Here is a 22098-nt window from a genome sequence, read left to right on the forward strand (position 1 = left end):
CCCCATCACTCCGTTACTCTTAAAACGTATGTAAATGCACGTCACTGAATGGAAACCTTATTTTATTTCTTTTCTCCCAGTTTTATTGATACTCTAATATTTATTCTTGAATGGCCTTACACTTTTTATTGTAAAGTCTCCCACTGTGAAATCCTGGGGGACAGAACCCATATTGGGTTCTCTGTCATCTCCTACATGATGAGGGAGAAGGGGATAATTTATCATTAATGAAATAAAAAGAGAGAAAACTTCTAGAAAGGCTGACGGCTGGGACTCTCCCAGTACTGGGACCATCCAGTGCTCATCCCCTTAATTCAGACTTCATCCTCCCTTCTCTATCCAGCCAGCACCCAGGGCCAGTCTCAGGCCACACTACGACTAGCTGAAACACTTTGTCTCCAGCACACAGCCTGCCTCCCGCCTGGGATCCAGAAGATGGAAGCTAGCCCTAGAAAGTTTTAGAGCTCTTTCTGCAGAGTGCATATCCTAGCCTTTACAGTTCCCTAGAATGCCCCCTCTCCCAACCCCTTGAGGCCCAACCAGAAGCCACTTTCTCTGGGAACCTTTTGTGTGTAGTGAGTGGTGAGGCCTGCCTCTTGCATTTCAAACTGCTTGTGTTTAATTCTGGCCGAGCCACTCACGACTAGCGGTGTGACCTCAGGCAAATGTCAGTTCTTTGTGTATAAAACAGGAATAATAGTCATGATGATCTCAGTTTTTAGTACTCGGCTATTTTTTAAGTTCCGAAACATTGTTCTTTTGGTGTGATATTGTGACCGTACCTAAAACAACCCCAGTATGAATAATTTTCATGTCAAGATTACGGTCAGTGATTTGAATAGTTTCTGTGCAAAGACGCACTGATACTCTGTGAATGTGTACAGATCCTCTCCCTTGTGAATCTCAGTAAGCGTCTTTGTTAAGCTACAGTAGAGTTTCTGTTACAAGCATGTTACTCTAGGTCAGAGACTTTCCAAACAAGAGAATCAGAGTATGAGAAAAGTGGAAATTGACTCGTGGAGTTCTTCTAGACACATGATCTTGTCTCTGTAACCAAAACTGTAGTCCCCTGGCACTAAAAGCAGGTGGACTTGGCAAAATAACTGGGGGAAAAAAAATCTATTTAGAAAGATCTCAAATTTATCAGACAAAGGATGGGAATGTTTGGAGAAGAAGGATGCTTCGAGTCTCTCCTCAGTCTGGTGTGTTTGCCAGGGAGCAGCTACAGTGTTTCTTGGAAAACTGAAATCAGGGTGTACCGCTGTCTCTGCTCCTGTCCTCCTGTCCTGAATAGGAGCCAGAGCCCCTTCTGTGGTCTGCTCCCCTCCCAGCCCCTCCCTGTCTCCCCTAGAGCTCTCAGTCTGGCCTCACTGGTTCCTTTGGTCTGTACGTGTAATGCCCCAAACTTTGAGCCTTTGCACCTGCTGTTCCCCTGATACCCACAAGGCACCCACCTTCCCTTCCTTTAGGCTTCTGCTCAGGGAAGCCCTCCCTAGCCTCTCCACTTGAAATAGCAGCATGCCTCAGTTCCCATCTCACCGAAGATACCATCTGTTGTTTTCATATTTAAGGTCTGTCTGGCCTGAGAGCAGGGAGCTTGTGTTTTGTGCTTGCTGATAAAGTCTCACCACCCGCAGCAAGGCTTGTCTCATAGAGGATGCTCAATAAATACTGGTTGCTTCTACGGAGACAGGAATCCGATGAAAATCAGATTAAAAGCCTTTTTTCAGCATCCCATTTCCTCTGGTCCGTCAACAGAGGTGGTGTCGCAAAGAGCTTCTGCAGCTGCTGTGCCTCTGCGGACCCAAAGACCCTGGGATTCCATAGTGGCACCACTCATGGGCTCTGTTTGGGTTATTTTTGACAATTTTATTGATTATAATTCATGTACCATACAATTCACCCATTAAGGTATACGATACAGTGGTTCGTAGTATCAAAGAATTGTGCAACCATCAACACAATTTTACTTATTTTTTAAAAAAGATTTTATATTTATTAGAGAGCATGAGCAGGATTAGGGGCAGAGGGAGAGGAAGAGGGAGAAGCAGACTCCTCGCCGAGCGGGGAGCCCAACATGGGGCTCGATTCCAGGACCCTGAGATCAGAACCTGAGCCGATGGCAGGTGCCCAATGACTGAACCACCTAGGTGTCCTTACTTCTTTCTTCTTTCTTTTTCTTTTATGTAGGCTCCGCAGCCAATGTGGAGCCCAACATGGGGCTTGAACTCCTGATCCTGAGATCCAGACCTGAGCTAAGATCAAGAGTAGGACACTTAACCGACCGAGCCACCCAGGTGCCCCAGAACATTTTCATTACCTGAAAGAATGGGCAGTGCTCCCCTTAGTCTTAACTTCCAAATCCCCACCTGCTCCCCAGAGCTGGGACCCAGCCAGTCTACCTGTTGTCTTTACAGGTTGGCGCCCTGTGGACATTCCATGTAAAAGGAGTCCTAGAATACGTGGTCTTTTGGGACTGCTTTCTTTCACTCAGCATGATGCTTTCAGGGTTCCTCCAGCCTGTGGCTTGTTATCAGTGTCTCGTTCTTTTTACTACCGAATAAAAATCTCATTGTCTAAGTAGACCCCGTTTAATTTCTCCGTTCCTCAGCTGATGCACATTGGGGTGGTTTCCATTTTTGGCCACATGTGAACAATGCTGCTGTGAGCATATGCGTGCACGTCTTTGGACACATTTTCCCTTCTTGTGGGTATGCACCTAGAGGTGGAAAAGCCGCACCTTTTGGGAATTCTGTGTTTAACTCTTTGAGGAATTTCCAGACTTTTCCTAAGTGGCTGTGCCATCTTACGTTCCCACCAGCAGCCTGTAAGCGTTCCTGTGTCTCCCCGGCCTCTCCGACACTGGTTGTTAACTGTGTTGTTGATTATAACCATCTCATGGATCTGAAGTGGTATCTCGTTGTTGGGGTTTCAATGCACATTTCCCTGATGACTGCGAACATATTTGCGTGTACTTATTGGCTGTTTATAGATCTTATTTGGAGAAATGTGTATTCAGGTCCTTTGCCCATTTTTTTTTTAAGATTTTATTTATTTATTTGATAGACAGAGATCACAAGTAGGCAGAGAGGCAGGCAGAGAGAGAGGAGGAAGCAGGCTCCCTGCTGAGCAGAGAGCCTGATGCGGGGCTCGATCCCAGGACCCTGAGATCATGACCTGAGCCAAAGGCAGACGTGTAACCGACTGAGCCACCCAGGCACCTCCCCTAAAAAAGTAATTTGACTGTAAATATGTGAGTTTATTTGTGGACTCTCAAGTCTGTTTTCTTGGTCTATGAGTCTAGCCTTATACTGGCAACTTCACTGTCTTGATCCCTGTTGCTTTGCCGTAGTTTTAAAGAAGTACGAGTCATCCAGTTCTGTTCCTTTTTCTTTCTTTCTTTTTTTTTTTTTTAAGATTGTTTTGGCTATTTGGGGTCTCTTTGAATTCCCACATGAATTTTCAGATCAATGCCTAATTCTCTTGAGAGAAGTCAGCTAGGATTCCAGTAGGCATTGCATTCAGCCTACAGATTGATTTGGGAAATCTTGCCAGCTCAATTTTAAGTCTTCAGATCTGTGAACATGGTATGTCTTTCTGTTTATTTATGTTGCCATTAATTTCTTTCATCATTTTTTTTAAGATTTTATTTATTTATTTGACAGAGATCACAAGGAGGCAGAGAGGCAGGCAGAGAGAGGGAGAAGCAGGCTCCCTGCGGAACCGAGACCCTGATGTGGGACTCGATCCCAGGACCCTGAGATCATGACCTGAGCTGAAGGCAGAGGCTTAACCCACTGAACCACCCAGGCGCCCCAGTAAGTTACATTTTTAAGGCATATTGCCTATTCCATCTGAAACTAATGATGTACTATAAGTTGGCTTAATGAATTTAAGTTAAAAATTAAAAGTCATATTACCTATTCCTTGTAAGATTTAAAATTTACCATCCTGAATTGGTTCCTAGTACAACATCCTGTTTCCTCCCCATAGTTTTTATTTCCGTACTGTCTCTTTTTATGTCTTTCGCCCGAGGATTTATTAGGGTTTTAAAAGAACCAGTTTTGCGTTTGAGACCGCTCTTTTCTTTGTTCTCGGTTTTATTGTTTCTTTTATTCTTTTTTGGGATTTTTGTTTTGTTGCCCACCCCACCCCCCCACTTCCTGAGTTGACTGCCCAGCTCACTGACTTTTGGTCTTTATTTCTAACATACGTATTTAAGGTTATAAATTTTGCCCTAAGTATTCCGGTAGCCATATCCTCCCAGTTTTGTTATATGGTGTTTTCCTTTCTTTTTTGTCTAGTAAATACTGAGAAGTGTATTTTCAAGTTTTGAATGCCTGGGTACTTGCTTATGTTTTGTCTCACTGATTTTTCACTATATTGTAATGGAGCCAGAGAATATGTTATGCACGATAGTAATTTTTTGGTATTTATTAGGACTTGTTTCTGACTTAGCATGTGGTCAGTTTTTGAAAAGGGTCCATATGTATTCTTTAATTATCCCATTTGGAGCTCTATAAGGTTAGTTTATTGCTTTCTTTTTTTTTTTTTTTTAGAGTTTTCATTTTTAAAATATTTTATTTATTAGAGAGGGAGGGTGGGAAATTGAGAGCATGAGCAGCGGGAAGGGCAGAGGGAGGGTGAAAGGGAGCAGCAGACCCCCTGCTGAATGCAGACCACCCCCCCTTGCATGCCCAGTGGCCAGGCTCTGTCCTAAGACACAGAGGTCATGACCTGAGCCGAAATCAGAGGCTTAACTGAGCCACCCAGGTGCCCCAAGATGTTTTATTTTATTTTATTTTTTAAAGTAACCTTTACACTCAACATCAGGCTCAAACCCAAGATCCTGAGTTCAAGGATCCCATGCTCTTCTGACTGAGCCAGCCAGGCACCCCTGTGAAGGTCCTTTAAATCTTCGTCAACACTGATTTTTGTCTGCTTGACCTAGCTCTCAGCTGGTGGGGGTTATTTTAATGTCTTTCCCTGTGATTGTGGATTTGTCAAATTTATTTTCGTTAAGTCTGTAAGTTTTTGCACTGTGTATTTGGAGACTGTTGTTATGGGCATCCCAGTTTTGTTTTTTTTTTTTTAAGATTTTATTTATTTATTTGACAGGGATCACAGGTAGGCAGAGACAGGCAGAGAGAGAGAGAGAGGGGAGGCAGGCTCCCCACTGAGCAGAGAGCCCAGTGCAGGGCTCGATCCCAGGACTCTGGGATCACGACCTGAGCCAAAGGCAGAGGCTCTAACCCACTGAGCCACCCAGGTGCCCCAAGTTTAAATCCTTTTATCATCTTGGTCATCTGATCCTTTTAACATCAAATCATGACCCTCCTTCTTCTTACTAGTATTTTGTTTTGTTCTGTTTTTGCCTAAAAGTCAGCTTGAATATGTCCATACTAATGTGTGAGGCACACCTGCATACCAGCTTTCTTTTGCCTTGCCTGTTTCTCCCCTCATCTCCTTCCATTTAGCCTTTCTGAATCTTTATATTTTTAGGTGAGCCTCTTGCAAGTAGCCGATGGTTACATATTACTAATAGCATATAATCACTATATGCCAGAATTGGCAAGTTAGTCCATTTCCATTTATTGTGATTACTGATATATTTAAATTATTTATGTCCTTGTATTAAATTGGTCAATGTCTTTTATTCCTTCTCCCAACCTTTCTTATAATTCTATTTCAAATATTTCAAAAGTTGTCATGCAGTACCCAGCATGCATTTTTTAAAAAGATTTTTATCTATTTATTTGACAGACAGGGATCACAAGTAGGCAGAGAGGCGGGGGGGGGGGGAAGCAGGTTCCCCAATGAGCAGAGAACCCAATGCGGGACTCAGTCCGAGGACCCCGGGATCATGACCTGAGCCAAAGGCAGAGGCTTAACCCACTGAGCCACCCAGGATGCATTTTTTTTTTTTTTTAAAGATTTATTTATTTATTTGACAGAGAGAGATCACAAGTAGGCAGAGAGGCAGGCAAAGAGAGAGAGGGAGGGAACCAGGCTTCCTGCTGAGCAGAGAGCCCAATGCGGGACTCGATCCCAGGACCCTAAGATCATGACCTGAGCCGAAGGCAGAGGCTTTAACCCACTGAGCCACCCAGGCGCCCCCCAGGATGCATTTTTGATTCAACAAAGCCCAACGTTAATCCCAAACAAGATAAGGGCCCTAGAACTCTTTATGTTTTAAGTCAGCTCAAACTCAGGACCCTGAGATCAGGAGTCGCCCACTCTGTCTGAGCCACGCAGAAGGCGCCCCTCTGCTGTCCGTCTTCCTGAGGTAGTTTTGGAATATTGATGAGGTCCCATGCCAATCGCTGAGAAAGAACTCTTGAGTTGTCTGTGGTGCAAAAAGTTCATTTTATTTAAGGCACAGAGTCAAGATCCTTGGGCAGGAAAGAGCTGCTGCACTGGGGTCGTGAGGACAGCTGATTATACACTTGGGAGTTGGGGGAGGTAAGGAAAAAGGGAGGTGCCCCCAGGGCCTTTCTTCTGCTAGAGGAGACCCTCAAGCCACTGGAGGCCTTGCTATTGTCAAGCTAAGGTTGTTTTTCCCTGTGGCAAAGCATTAACATTAAGACAGCCTGGAGGGGCGGCTGGGTAGCTCAAGATGGTTCTGCCTCGGCTTAGGTCAAGGTCACCATCCCGGATCGAGCCCCACCTAAACAGGGAGTCTGCGTCTCCCTGTCCCTTTGCCTCTCCCCTGCTTGTGTGCGCTCGCTCTCTGCGCGCACTCTCTCTCTCTTTCTCTCAAATGACTTAGAAAAAGACAGTAGGGAGTTTCCTGGACGAATGTCACATATGTCCCACACCCAGGAGTCTGGGCTGCAGGGAATGGGGGGCTGGGGGTGGTTTTGTGGTGTCAGCTGTCCTCCGCCTGCCTTCTGCTCCCTTATCATTATGGTCAGATAATCAGCATTTTCCCCACCTCTGGTACCTTTAAACTTCTTTTTTCCCATTTTTGCTTTTGTTCTGCGCATTCACTGTGATGGTTTCTAAATGAAGACTTACCATTTCTAAGCATGGGTAGGGTTTGCGCTTCTTGAATCTTCAAACTAGTACCTCTTGTCAGTGTTGAAAATGTAGACTTTGTTATGTCTTTAAATCTTACCCTTCCCCTGTTCTTTCTTTCTCTTTGGAGGATCCTCCTAGACCTACCTGTGTTCACTTCTATTATTCTCTCTTTGATGCCTTCTAACTTCCCCTCATTTTAGCTCTCTGTGCATTCTGGGCGTAGAAAATCTGTTCCGCGTACATGTCTCCCAGCTTGCTAGTTTTGAGTTTAGCTATTTTTCTTTGAAGATTTTATTTATTTATTTGACAGACAGAGATCACAAGTAGGCAGAGAGACAGAGGGGGAAGCAGGTTCTCCTCCGAGCAGAGAGCCCGATGCGGGCTCGATCCCAGGACCCTGGGATCATGACCTGAGCTGAAGGCAGCGGTTAAGCCACGGAGCCACCCAGGCGCCCCTCATCTTCTGTTTTGTGTCTGTGTGTGTTTGTGTGTCTTCTGAGTTTCAGTCCTACGGAGCTGTCCCCACAGGGATCTGACATTTCTTTTCTTTTTTTTTTTAAAGATTTTATTTATTTATTTGGCAGAGAGAGATCACAAATGGGCCGAGTGACAGGCAGAGGGAGAGGGAGAAGCAGGCCCTCCTCTGAGCAGAGAGCCCAATGCGGGGCTCAATCCCAGGACCCTGAGATCATGACTTGAGCCTAAGGCCACCCACCCAGGTGCCCTGGGATTTGATTTCTTAGTGTGAGCTCATCTGTAGGGTAACTGGTTCTTTTTTTTTTTTTTTTTTTTTTTTTTTTTTTTAAAGATTTATTTATTTATTTATTTGACAGAGAGAGAGAGAGATCACAAGTAAGCAGAGAGGCAGGCAGAGAGAGAGGGAAGCAGGCTCCCCACTGAGCAGAGAGCCCGATGCGGGGCTCGATCCCAGGACCCTGAGATCATGACCTGAGCCGAAGGCAGAGGCTTAACCCACTGAGCCACCCAGGTGCCCCAGGGTAACTGGTTCTTAATGATCCTTGCCTCCGATAAAATCTGTTGTGGCCTGGGTACAATGGAGCATGGCTTCCAGGCTTTTCCTCTTCGCTTATGCCCCGGGAGAATCACCAGACTAGGCTCAGTATTTATGTCAGTGTTCAGCCTGGGACTTTCTGGACGGTCTGAGTCTGGTACATTGACATCTCAAACCACATGATGCTAGGCTGGGAGTTTTGGATTCTCGGGCTGAAACAGACAAAGCGTGCTTGTCACCTCCCTGTAGATGGGCACATTTTCTCAAGGTCCCCTGTTCACTTCTCAGAGGTCTCAGGACCCCCTCTGGCCTTGGGTGTGCCCCAGGGCTGTCTCCTGTCCCCACCTGGGCTCTATGGCCAAGCCCCTGCCGCCCACCCTTTCCTCAGCACAGGGCCGAAGCAGGATGAGCTCATTAACTGTCAGCTGCTGGGGACAGGGCCCTCTTGTTTCCGGCATCTGGGGATTTCTCTTTCTTTTGTGCCATCGCAGCTGTGCATTTGAAATAGTTTCTGTCTCATTGACCATTTCAAGGAGTCGGTGAGGAGAAAAATTCCAGGTCGCTTTGGTATGCAAAATCAGAAACACCTGAGGGGGTCTTCACTGAGCACTTGTGGCTGTGTCCGGCTGATGTGGTTGTGGAACTGGTATTTAATTTTCATTAATGGACACTGAAGTCTAAGTAGTGACAGGTAGCCAGTGGCTCCCGTACTAGGCAGCATAGTCTTAGGAAGGAAAGAGGTGCTCCCCACGGGCTCAGGGGCTGGGCAGGCTCAGGCCAGACGAATCCCAGGGCGTGGACAGCCTGCATTCCAGCCTTGGTCCCCGGCTCTGACCGTCTTGACGGAGCTCAAGTGGGAATCGTGTGGGTTGGCCTAGATTCCATTCTGTGGATTTGGACCAGCAAGTGCTGATGAATGGGCCTGTCTGCCTGGAGGACAGGCCCGAGGGGGTGCCCCAGGGGTCTGTATTAGGCCCCACTTGTTTATCTGTTGAGGGAGGTTTCCTGAAGTGACAGTCAGGACCCCAATGGGGACCCTTTTGTCCCTTGAAGCCTTGGCTTGCTTTCTTTACCACCCCCCACCTCTTCTGTCCTAAGCCTTTTCTGACCCTCAGGCTTTCCCTGGAGGGCTCCTCCCCTGCCAGGGCTGCCCACCCAAAGGGCCTCAGTGACAGCCTTACACGGCTCAGGATCCCGTAGACACATCCCGCTTTCCGCAGCCTGGGTGTCCGTACCTGTGCCTTCCTCCTTCCTAGCTGTCCCTCTGTCACCACCACCCCCTCCCCGACTTTCTCGATGGGCGCATTTTCATTCTTAGTTTATTTTTTTAAAGATTTATTATTTTGAGAGAGAGCACAAGCAGGGGGAGCAGCAGAGGGACAGAGAGAAGCAGGCTCGCCGCTGAGCAGGGAGCCCGATGCGGGGCTCGATCCCAGGACCCTGGGATCATGATCTGAGCCGAAGGCAGAGGCTTAACCCACTGAGCCACCCGGGCGCCCCTCGGGATTTCTTTTGACCTGTCAGTGGACAGCGAGTGCCTGAAGGCTGGGGCTGATCTTGTCCCTTCTCTGCAGGCTCTCTGGGCGCAGGAAGGCACTTATGCCTGGGCAAACCACGGCCATCTGCGGACAAGGCTGCGGGGCAGTAAAAGGGAGAATAATGGAGCCTCAGTGGGAGTCTGTGAGCCCCTAACAGAAGAATGGACCACAGTACTACTGTAAAACCCCCCGGCCCCAGCTTCGAAATCAAAGGCACAGGGCGGGAGCTGGAGCCTGGTCCCTGGGCATCACGGGCATCACAGACAGTAGCCTCCGTTCCTACCACCTCCCTGCACTGAAGTGACATGGCTCAATGCAGGTGTTTCGGGCTGGGATGCTCCCACCTCCTCTGGCCTACCTTTGGAAATGCGAGTCCCTCAGCAAGGTGTCAGGGAGACCCAGCTCCTTGGGGAAGGCAAGGACCCAGGGGAGGCAGGTGGGAGAGGGGGAGCCCCGCAGAAGCCCTCAGCTTGGAAATCAAGTGCCAACTTCGCCTTTCCAAGAATATTCTGACTGTCCGATCAAAGAAGATTTCGATTCGAGGGCAGCACGTTTCTGGGTGCCAGGCCAGGGAAGGACACCGATGCTCTCGTCGCCGAGTCCCTCCAACAGCCGTGCAGCGTCAGCCCAATGGAGAACCGAGTGGAAAAGGCCGTGCAGGGAGCACCGTCCGCTCCTCTGCAAGTAGGGATTGGACGATTACTTGAAAGGCGGACCGTTTCCATATCCAGGGGCGTGGGGATGAATTTTGCTTCTGTTTCTCTTGGGACTGGCAAGCGGAGGGGTGGTACACGCAGAATTGGGCAGGCTCGTGCAGAAGCTGCCCCGCTCGGAGCACCGCCAAACGTGGTTTTTATCCTAAATTTGTTTTTCTAGCACAGAGCCGAGGCCAGAGGGAAGGGAGAGGTGGCAGGCTATTGAGGGGTGGGGTCCTGAGGGGTACGGGACAATGGTGAGGTTCCATGGGGAGAGCGACTGAAGCAGGAAGTCAGGCGAGGAGCGACGAGGGATGAGGGACGAGGGACGAGGGACGAGGGACGGGACGAGGTCGGGGTGGAGCCCCTCCCCGGAGCTCCATGCTGTGACCTTGTCGCTGCCAAAGAGGTTTATCTGAGGTGCGATCCCCGGAGACCTCAGCGGCCCTTGGTGGGGGAGACACTGGGCTTCCTGAGTCCCCTGGCCCAGGTGCTGGATGGCCAGTTGCGTTGTAGAAGCCAAGGAGCTTGGCGATCCTGGGGCCACAGGTGTCACCGTGCTGGTTGGAAGTCGCCATAGGGTCCTGCCTTCCCGAGCAGCCCCATCCCCAGCCTGTCCCCCACACTAAGTCCTCCCCGGTGCCGGACACTCCCAAGTCCTTGCTCACCTCTGTGCCTTTGTCTATGCTGTTCCCCTTGTCCCAGAATGCTGCTCCCTCTCTGTCCCTGTTGGTCCGACAGGCTCACCAGACACCCACCGACCCCTTTTCTATGCTGCCTGCACATGCTGCCTCCTCCAGGGAGCCCCTCACAGCCCTGATTCCGAATCATTACGGTCTCTTGGCAAGTCCGCCTCCCGGACGGTGCTGTGGGTCGTCCAGACTAAGGACCCCATGGGGTTCATTTCTATCCCATCCACCCCCCAAAGTGCAGGCAAATGGGTGGGCCTCTCATGCTTGCTGAAGAAATGAATTCTCTAAAAAGCTGGTAGCATTGCATGACGTGTGGCTCTAGACTGAGCAGATGTGGAATTTGTGCGCACCTGGAAAGTCGTTCTGGGAGGCGGGAAGGCAAATGCCCACCGTAAGGTAATGTCAGCAGACGTCCACGGGCGCTGCTCTGCCAGCATTGTGGTTTCTCATGCCCGCACCCATCCACCCCCCGTCAGCGAGGACATAGGATCCACGCCTGGGCAGGCATGGTACCCAGCTACCTGGGGACAGCGATCGGTCCGGATGGCGTGCATGCGAGCCAGCAGGTGAGTCAGTCGCATTCCTCGAGACTGATGCCCGTTTGCAGGGAGACAAACCCTCCCTCGCTGGGGTTGCCCAGCGGGAACGGCTTGGTGAGCCACTGGATTTGACTGTGCTTTGCTCCGTTTTTCTGAAGCCAGTCTGAGTCGGTTTCCATCGCCAGAAACCACAAAAGCTGGACTAAATAAAGGCCAAGTCAAGGCAAGTGCGTGCTTCTGGGCAGAGAGCTGTATCAGCCGTGAGCAGTGCAGTTTTAGAGGTCGAGAAATAAAATGCTGCTCATTCCCAGTGCGGTGAGAGGTCTGCAGACTGCGTCCTCTGTGTAAAAGGAGGAAGACCCGGGGACTTTCAGCCGGGAGAGGGGAGGCTCCCCTGGCTGCAGAGAGGTATGCCGAGAAGACCAGACTTGGGTAATAGCCGAAAGATACAAGAGGATCTTACGACTGGACGGTGACCACAGCTGTCTGACAGGGGAGGTGCTGCCATGGAAGGTAGTGAGATCCCCGTCACTGGAGGTATTCCAACAGAGATGTAATAGGAATCAAGAATACTGGCGGGTGTCTGGGTTGCTCAGTAGTTAAGCGTCTGCCTTCGGTTCAGGTCACGATCCCAGGGTCCTGGGATGGAGCCCTGCATCGGGCTTCTTGCCCAGTGGGGAGCCCGCTCCCCCCTGCTTGTGCACACACGTACTCACTGTCTCTCTCTCTCTCTCTCTCTCTGTCTGACAAATAAATAAATAAAATCTTTAGAAGAAGGGAGAAAAGGATTGGTAGGGGCCATGTTTCAGAGTAACAGAATGTGGAAAGACCCAGCGGGCAAAGTAGCCCCAGAGCTTTGACTGGTTACCAGATAATACTGGGAGTTACTGTTAATTCTCTGGAGTCTGATAACGGGATTGTAGTTTTGTTTTTTTAAGATTTTATTTATTTGTTTTTTTAAAAAAAGATTTTATTTATTTATTTAACAGATAGAGATCACATGTAGGCAGAGAGGCAGGTGGGGGGTGGGGGGGAAGCAGGCTCCCTGCTGAGCAGAGAGCCCGATGCGGGGCTCGATATCAGGACCCCGAGACCATGACCTGAGCCAAAAGCAGAGGCTTTAACCCACTGAGCCACCCAGGCGCCCCAAGATTTTATTTTTTTAAAGTAATCTCCACACCCAACGTGGGGCTCAAACTCACAACCCCAAGATCAAGAGTCACATGCTCTACCCACTGAGCCAGCTAGGTGCCCCAGAGTTATGGTTTTTTGGTTTTTTTGTGTGTTTTTTAAGGATTTTATTTATTTATTTGACAGAGAGCACAGCAGGAGGAGTGACGGGCTCCCCACTGAGCAGGGAGCCTGATACAACGTTCCAGTACCCTGAGTGTATTCCCCGCGGTGTCCTGTCGTTTGTAAACTAAGGAGACCCGAAAGCCCAGTTGATCATCAGAATGGCTCGGGGACAGCGGGGAGGGCTTGGGATCTCTGGGATCTGGGAAGGTTTCAGAAGTCCTGGGGTGAGGCCAGAGAGGGGCCCTGGGTGGAATGAGAAGGGGCCTTGAGTGCCAGGTTAAGGAGGCTGATTTTGTCTGCAGGGGCCTGGAAGCCATGGCACAGCCGGGCATGTCAGTGGGAGCAGTGAGGGTGCTGATGGGCTGGAGAAGAGAGCCTTGGTCTCACGTGCCTTGAGGGGCCAGGCAGCCTGGGTGGGGTCTGGTACCATCAGGGGAGATAGGAGTCCCCTTTGTAGGGAACAGCTGCCCCTTGGGGAGCACTGATCGTCCCTCCAAGGGGGCAAAATGCACGTGGGTCCAGAGAACTTATCAAGAGCATCTGGAATTCTTTGTGTGAGAATCGTCTAGTTTATAGTGGTGCATTTAAAAGCAGAAGCAGGGGCACCTGGGTGGCTCAGTGGGTTAAAGCCTCTGCCTTCGGCTCAGGTCATGATCCCAGGGTCCTGGGATCGAGCCCCGCATTGGGCTCTCTGCTCGGCGGGGAGCCTGCTTCCTCCTCTCTTTCTCTCTCTGCCTGCCTCTCTGCCTACTTGTGATCTCTCTCTGTCAAATAAATAAAATCTTTAAAAAATAAAATAAAATAAAAGCAGAAGCAAAGCAAAACCCTGTTGGAAGCAGACAAAGCCAGACTGAAGCCGTGGTCGGGTTCTGGGGCCACCATCCCTGGGGGAGTGAGGAGGTGTGACAGTCCGCGGGCGGGTGTGCTGGGGCCGACCTCAGGTGGTGACGGGGAGGCCTGACGGCAGAGGCATCCCGAGGCGGCCTCCGGCCAGGAGACTCAGTGACTAAGCAGATTCAGGAAGGGGAGGGTGGAGTCCTCGTGTCCTCGTGTCCGCGTGGGCCACGGATGGGCGGGGAGGGCACTCCGGAGGCGGAATCACAGGAGGAGGTCAGGAAGGGGAAGTCGGTGTCCAGGCGAGAGACCTGGAGAGTGAGCCTGAGGCCCAGGGGAGGGTGGCCCTCCCAGAGGAGGAGCCCTCAGGGAGAGTTTGAGGATCCGGAAAGAGTCTGAGGGGCTGGGGACAGGATGGGGGAGGCGGGAGGGTGTGGAAAAGGACAGCCAGGTCTTTTTTTTTTTTTTTTTTAAGATTTTATTTATTTATTTGACAGAGAGAGATCACAAGTAGGCAGAGAGGCAGGCAGAGAGAGGAGGAAGCAGGCTCCCCGCCGAGCAGAGAGCTCGATGCAGGGCTCGATCCCAGAACTCTGGGACCATGACCCGAGCTGAAGGCAGAGGCTTTAACCCACTGAGCCACCCGGGCGCCCCACAGCCAGGTCTTTAAGGGGCAGAAGAGGCCATGGCCTTCTGACTGCTGTTCAGGGTGTTCCTAATCCTTCTCAATCTGTGCCACACCCTCAACAGATAAACAGGTGGGGCCTAATAGAGGTCCCCGGGGCCCCGCCTGGGCCTCCTGTCCTCCAGGCAGATGGACCCATTCATCAGGCACTTGCTGGTCCAAATCCACAGAATGGAATCTAGGCCAACCCACACGATTCCCACTTGAGCTCCGTCAAGACGGTCAGAGCCGGGGACCAAGCCTGGAATGCAGGCTGTCCACACCCTGGGATTCGTCTGGCCTGAGCCTGCCCAGCCCATGGGGCTGTGGGGAGCCGCTTTTTCCCGTTTTAGGGGAAGGGAAAACGGCCTTTTACCGGGCAGTTACTATGTGCTGGGCGGTCAGATACTACCTGGTTTGATGGTCTATCAGATCAGACCTGCACCATGGGCCTTATGCTGGCTGCAAGGTGTTGGCCCAAGTGTGGGGCATTCATTCATTCAACACACACTCATCCAGTATCTCCTGTGGGCCAGTAAACTGCACTGGGTGTTGGGGATACAAAAATCTAAGACGCTGGGAATTGGGTCCGGAATCATGTGTGTTGCTTTCAAATTATACAGGAACGATCCCCACCTCCGCCCTATTTCTGGCTCCAGCTCCCTCCCCGCACCCCGATTTTGGCATATTCCCTAGCAGGCTGTATCAGAATTTTGGCAGGCCAAGAGGGGCTACGAAGCTTGTTCTCCCGAAAATCCTCCCCATATGTCTCTGATTTGGCAGGCTCAGATAACCAGAGAACTCTGCTAGTGAAACTCTTTGAAAGGTTTCATAAAATTATGAAAATTTTATTTTAAATGCACAGCTGAGCTCCCAGGACAGAGAAATTCCAGGAGTCTAGAAACAAAGAGGGGCCTAAACACGGTAGATGAAAGCCAATGGGTTGATAATGTTGATAATTGCCTTAGGCATCCGGGAAGGTCAATAACCAGGAGAGCCGGAAGAGGAGACCCTGCACTAGGGTTGCTAGGAAAAAAGTACAGGATGCCCATTTGTGTGTGTGTGTATAGATAGATACATGCATCACATACATAAACACACATGTACATATGTACTTTTTTTTTTTTTTTTTGCTATGGCAGCCTGGACGCACTTAAAATGGACATTGTAGGGGCTCCTGGGTGGTTCAGTTGGTTGAGCATCAAAATAATACGAAATCAGAGAGGGAGAAAATTATAAGAGACTCTGCTCTGGGAAACAAACTGGGGGTTGCTGGAGGGGAGGTGGGTGGAGGAAGGGGAGGTGGGTGGAGGGATGGGCCTTGAGGAGGTCACGTGATGTGATAAGCACTGGGCGTTGTAGGCAACTGGTGAATCACTGACCTCTACCTCTGAAACTAATAATATACTCTATGTTAATTAATTGATTTTAAATAAAAAATTAAAAAAATTAAATGTCAGCGCCTTGAGGGGATAATTTTCCACATGTGAGCCTCAGAGGCACAACAATTAGGACAATCAGAGCCCCCCGCCCCAATCTTGAGATTATACAACAGGAAAGGGAGCATAAAATTCAATATGTTGATTATGATTATAGACATAAAATAGGAAACCCAAACCCTAAGAAAACAAACACCATAAACGCCCCCCGATTTGACATGGATGAGTGAGCTGTGATAAGATTTCAAGGACTGTAGAGAGCTGAAATGATGAAAGAAATAGGAAAAAGAAGTTAGGAGACGCAGACAACAGGATCAGAATATTCAGCGTCTAATAGAATTTCCAGAAAGAGTACGATTCACAGAACGAGGCAGAGGTAACATCTGAAGATTGAATGACTAAGAGTTTTCTGCAACTGTTGGGTCCTGATTTCTCAAGAAACGAGGAAACACTGTGAATCCTGAACACGGTGAAAGATGGTGCGTGTAGATTTCTGCAGCAGAAATATGCAGAAAAACTAAATGTGTAAAAAAAGATTTTCTCTCTCACAGATCCGTTCTGAAAGAATTGTTAACTGTGTACTTGAGGAAGAAGAAACTTCTGTATCGTAAGGAAGGAATGAGGGACAAGGACAAGTGACCCAGGCAAGACCCTGGTGAAGGTCTTGGCTCAAAAAAGCAATGGGAAAAACTGGCAAAATTATCAAAAACAATCATTTCGGGACCCCAAGGCAGACAGCAGTTTGGAAGGCATTTATTCGACGGAAACTCGAGAGTCTCATTAATAACGGGGGCATCTGTGACTTTTTTTTTTTTTTTTTTTTTTTATAATGAAATAGAAATCTATTCAGCTTTTTTTTTTTTTTTTTAAGATTTATTCATTTATTTATTTGTCAGAGAGAGAGAGAGAGGAGCGAGAGTGAGCACAAGCAGACAGAGTGGCAGGCAAAGGGAGAAGCAGGACCCCTGCTGAGCAAGGAGCCCGATGTGGGACTCGATCCCAGGGCGCTGGGATCATGACCTGAGCCGAAGGCAGCTGCTTAACCAACTGAGCCACCCAGGCGTCCCCATCTGTGACTTTTTATCTCCAGGTGACTCCCGTTTCCCACCCTCACCCCCCACCCCCGCCCCCAAAGGCCAGGACACGGTGGCCATGAAAACTGGCAGCCTCACTTCCGCTGGAGGGGCTGACCTGATTGGGAGCCCTGCAGAAACAACTCCTGGTGGGAGGCAGTGTTGAAAATAATTATCAATTAGTGGCAAGCAAATGGGGGAAGGCCAATGTCATGGCCGCCTAAGGCTTCAGCGCCGTTTGGGGCAAGCAAGTGACTCGCCGCAATTTTGAGAAGGAGATCTAGGGCACAAGATAGCCACAGGGGAATATGGAAGGCTCCAGCGTATAATCCAGAGTCACACGCTCAACTGACTGAGCCAGCCAGGCGCCCCGAGACAGATCTCATTGAATCTGTCCCACAGAGGACTTTCTAGCTCGCATTTGGGAAAAACGAGGCTCAGAGAGGTAAAGTAACTTGCTCTAGGTCACACAGCTGACACACGGCGGGGCTGATACACAGACTCTGGTGTGCGTGACATGCAGAGAAATAGGAGAGTAGCCCGAACCCGGGAGAAAAGCTAGGAACTGTCAGAGGGGGCCCCGATGCTGGACTTAGGAGACAAAGATTTTAAGTCGGCTTTACAAATATGTTCAAAGAACTAAAGGATCATGTGTTTAAAGAATGAAAGGAAGTAGGAGTGTCACTCATCACGCAGAGAATATCAAAAAAGAGATACTGGTTTTGGTTTTTCAGAACTGCAAGACAGACGCTTAATTGACTGAGCCACCCAGGCACCCTAAGAGTTTATTTTTTTTTAAAGATTTTATTTATTTATTTGGTATTTCATTGCATTTTTTTGTCTTTCAGTTTATGTTTTTCTTTAGTCATCTTTGCACCCAATGTGGGGCTCGAACTCACGACCCCAAGATCAAGAGTTGGCGTGCTCTTCTCACTGAGCCGGCCAGGTGCCCCATGTGTGTTTTCTTTTAATTCAGGATGCACCTTTAATGATAAAAATATGTTCTATTTGACTAGGTTAACGCAGCAACGACAAGTTAAAAGAAGGTCGGATACGTTTCTCTTTATCCTGCTGCCTCCTGCCACCATCGTGGCTTAGGTCACCACGGCCGTTCTCATGGATTATCATCAGAGTCTCCTACTTGATCTCCCTGCCTGAAGTTTCACTCTTTGCCAGTTTCCAACACATTCCCCACTTCCGAGGCAGAGTGGTTTTAGTAACTGGCACATTTGCTCATGTCATCGTCCTGCTTAAAACCCTTCGGTTCAGGGCTCGTGGCTCTCGGCACCCTCAGTTCCTTACCCAGGTGTCTTAGGATGCAGACTTCCGTCTCGTCTCCTCCCTTCCACCGGACAGAAGGACCCCCGCTTCGGAGCATGAGTCCTGTTCTCTCGTGTCTCCGTCTTTGCCGCTCTCTCTGTAGGACCACCTCCCTCATTCATTTCATCTACACTCGTTTTAGGTTTCTTTTAGGTTATTTCCTCTGCGGAATCCGGGTTAAGGGTTCCTCCTTTACTGGGCTGTGGTCTCTGGGCTCATTGCACCAGAGCTGTTGACTTTACTGGTCCCTTCCTCCCCTTCCCTTCCTTTTCTTCTTCTTCTTCTTTTTTTCTTTTAGATTTTTATTTATTTATTTTGACACAGAGAGAGTGTGTGTGTGAGCAGGGGGAGGGGCGTAGGGGGAGGGGCATAGGGGGAGAGAATTTGAAGCAGGCTCCACACTGAGCACGGAGCCCCATGCGGGCTTAATCCCAGGACCTGGGGATCATGACCTGAGCTGAAACCAAGAGTCAGGTGCTTAACTGACCGAGCCACCCAGGTCCCCCGTGCCACCCCACCCCCCAATCTGTGCTATTCAGTGGGAGATGAAAATACACTTTAAAGGGAGGAATTCTTTCTAGTTCACTGCCTTGTCCTTGAACGGTATTTTAAGTCTTCCTAAAACGACAACACAACAGCTTTAGGGATGACTTCTGTTAAACGTTGGAGGTATTACACAGACGTGTAATACAAATGCTTCCAGAAAATAGAAAGATAAAAGGAAAAAAAAAAGATAAAAGGAAAACGAACAGTACACACGGATTCTATGAGGTCAGTATGAGCTCAGTGCAAAACCAAGTGAGGACCACAGGACAAAGGCAGAGGACCATCTTCTTCTGAATTATGGGCATAGTAAAAAAATCTCCACCAACAGAATCCAACTTCATGCATAAAAATGAATACATTAGAGCAAAACTGCGCTGTTCCAAGAATGCAAGTTTTTTTTTTTTTTTTTAAAGAATGCAAGGCTTTTAACATTGAAAAAATACTAATCTAATTCATCACATCATCAGTTTAAAAAAACACCAGGGGGCCCTGGCTGGTTCAGTGAGTGGAGCAAGCGACCTTGGTCTCGGGGTTGTGAGTTTGAGCCCCACGTTAGGGGTGGGGATTGCTTACAAATAAAATTAAAAACTAAATTTTTAAAAAGGTTTTATTTATTCATTTGACAGACAGAGATCACAAGTTGGCAGAGAGGCAGGCAGAGAGAGAGGGGGAAGCAGGCTCCCCGCTGAGCAGAGAGCGCGATGCGGGACTCCGGAATCATGACCTGAGCTGAAGGCAGTCGCTTAACCAACTGAGCCACCCAAGCACCCAAGCCAGTGATACCTGAATTGGAATAGATGATGTTGGTTCAAAAAAAAAAAAAAATTACATTCGTGATCATCTATATTTTGAGGGTTCCCCTATTTATGGAAGTCTTACCAAGATTTGAAAAAGTTAATTTGTTATTGGCATATTTGAGGTTCTTAAAGTAAAAGTTTAAAGCCTTCATGAGTGATTTGGGGCCAACCTGGGCAGGAAACAGCACATTTTATGGCTACGTAACTGCTGGGCTGTGTAAGCTCAGCAGTTAACAAGGTGCAATGAAATCTGAAAGAAGGAAATTGCATAAATTTAAAAACCATAGTAATTTGTATCAAACACCCGGCTCTGCGATAAACTGCTGGAAAGACAGTGATTTGATTTCACGTTTAAACGGTATTTTTGTAGTCGAAACGATCACTGAAGTGATACAGGATTCCAACAATTGCAGCCTAGTTTTACTGTAATACAAAGAACCGAAAACAAGGATCGTATGCATTTGGCAAAATTTTGTCATTTGGAGAAGGAATTGCCTTCTTTAGATTTGTGCTTCCAAAAAGTCTCTCCGATGTAGAATGCTGTATCACAGGCTGATTATGTTCCTTGAAAACCATTACTTACATCGCGCCGCGCTCTAAGCTTCGACAGAGGAACAGTTGTTCCCATCTTTTAGCATTTTAGATTTGCCTAACTTTTATAAAATCGCCGTGTGTCAAAAATCACACTTCCGTAATTGCTAAAGCATGATATGTCAGATTATCTGAATGCAGTGGCGTTTTGAAGTAATCGTGGCCACGAAGGCTTCTTCTTCTTCTTTTTTAAGATTTTATTTATTTATTTGACAGATCACAAGTAGGCAGAGAGGCAGGCAGAGAGAGAGGAGGAAGCAGGCTCCCTGCTGAGCATAGAGCCCGATGCGGGGCTCGATCCCAGGACCCTGAGATCATGACCCGAGCTGAAGGCAGAGGCTTTAACCCACTGAGCCACCCAGGCGCCCCCGAAGCCTTCTTTTTAAAAGGGGACTGGTGCATTCTTGGGCTTCTCAATCAATTCCAGCAAACATCCCAGGTCCTTCATGCTTTTAATAACACGGTGCCGCAGTTGGGGAGGACCAATTGACTTAAATTAACCACCAAATGCCCTGCCCGGCGGTTTTTAATTTAAGGGAAACCCTTATTTCTGATTACCGAAGGTCAGGTGCTATCTGGAAAACGACACAGTGCGTGTATTTTGTTTCATAGTCAGTGCATGTAATTAACAACTGCTAAATAGTACTTCTGACCCTGGCAATTGTATACTCAGTATCTTTCTGAGAGGCTATTAGCTTTGCCTTTGTTTTATAATGCTGAGTGTAAGCGACCAACCTCTCTGGTTTCCTGTGAAAGTTCATATATGCATGTGAACCACAGAAACAGTATACTACACTATTTGAAAAGTAGTGACTTTTGTCCATTTAAAAGATTGTCTTCAGGGGCCCCTGAGTGGCTTAGTCTGGCTTTGGCTCAGGTCATGACATCAGGGTCCTGGGATCGAGCCCCACGTTGGGCTCCGCACTCAGCGAGGGATCTGCTTCTCCTCCTCCCTCTGCCCCTCCCCTGCTTGTGCTCTCTACCTCTGTCTCTGTCTCTCCCTCTCAAATAAATAAAATATTTTTTAAAAAAGACTTCGGGGCTCCTGGGTGGCTCAGTTGGTTCAGTGACTGGCTTAGGCTCAGGTCATGGTCCTGGAGTCGCATGGGGCTCCCCGCTCAGCGGGGAGCCTGCTTCCTCCTCGCTCCCTCTGCTCCCCACCCTGCTCATTCACTCTCTTTCTCTCGAATGAATCAAATCTTCAAAATAAATAAATCCTAAAACAAAATCTTAGTATAAGATATGTGCCGTTGCCCTTCAGCTTCACAAATGCAGACACAGAGTATTATGAAGTGGTGTCTGATGGAGTGGTAAATTGAGAGCAGTCACAGAAGTATCGTTCTGCACTGCTGCCTGCTCACGAGAGTGCGCGAATGTATAATCCTCTTCTAGAAGCAGAATTTGTTCGAATGAGTCTTTTTTTTCTTAAGATTTTATGTATTTATTTGACAGAGAGACACAGCGAGGGAGGGAACACAAGCAGGGGGAGTGGGAGAGGGAGAAGCAGCTTCCCACGGAGCAGGGAGCCCGATGGGGGCTCGATCCCAGGTTGCTGGGATCATGACCTGAGCCGAAGGCAGATGCTAAGCGACAGGCGCCCCTCAAATGAGTCTTTTAAGACATGCAGACTTCAGGGTTTTTTTTTTTTAATATTTTATTTATTTATTTGACAGACAGAGATCACAAGTAGGCAGAGAGGCAGACAGAGAGAGGGAGGAAGCAGGCTCCCCACAGAGCAGAGAACCCGATGGGGGGCTCGATCCCAGGACCCTGAGATCATGACCTGAGCCGAAGGTAGAGGCTTACCCACTGAGACACCCAAGCGCCCCTAGATTTCAGGGTTTTTTGCTGTATTCTGTGAACTCTAACTAGTAACCCCCAGAAGCTGGCGTTCTAGTTATTTAATAACCTGTTGCCCTTGTAATGATGGTTAATTTAATGTCTGTTACTTTTAGTGTATTTAAGAAATCTAAATAATTAAGATTCTTTTTTTAAGTCAGGACAGGGTCATTGGCACTTTTTATCCTTGCCTTACCTGCAAA

This window comes from Martes martes (assembly GCF_963455335.1).
Source record: "Martes martes genome assembly, chromosome: 18".
Lineage (NCBI taxonomy): Eukaryota > Metazoa > Chordata > Mammalia > Carnivora > Mustelidae > Martes > Martes martes.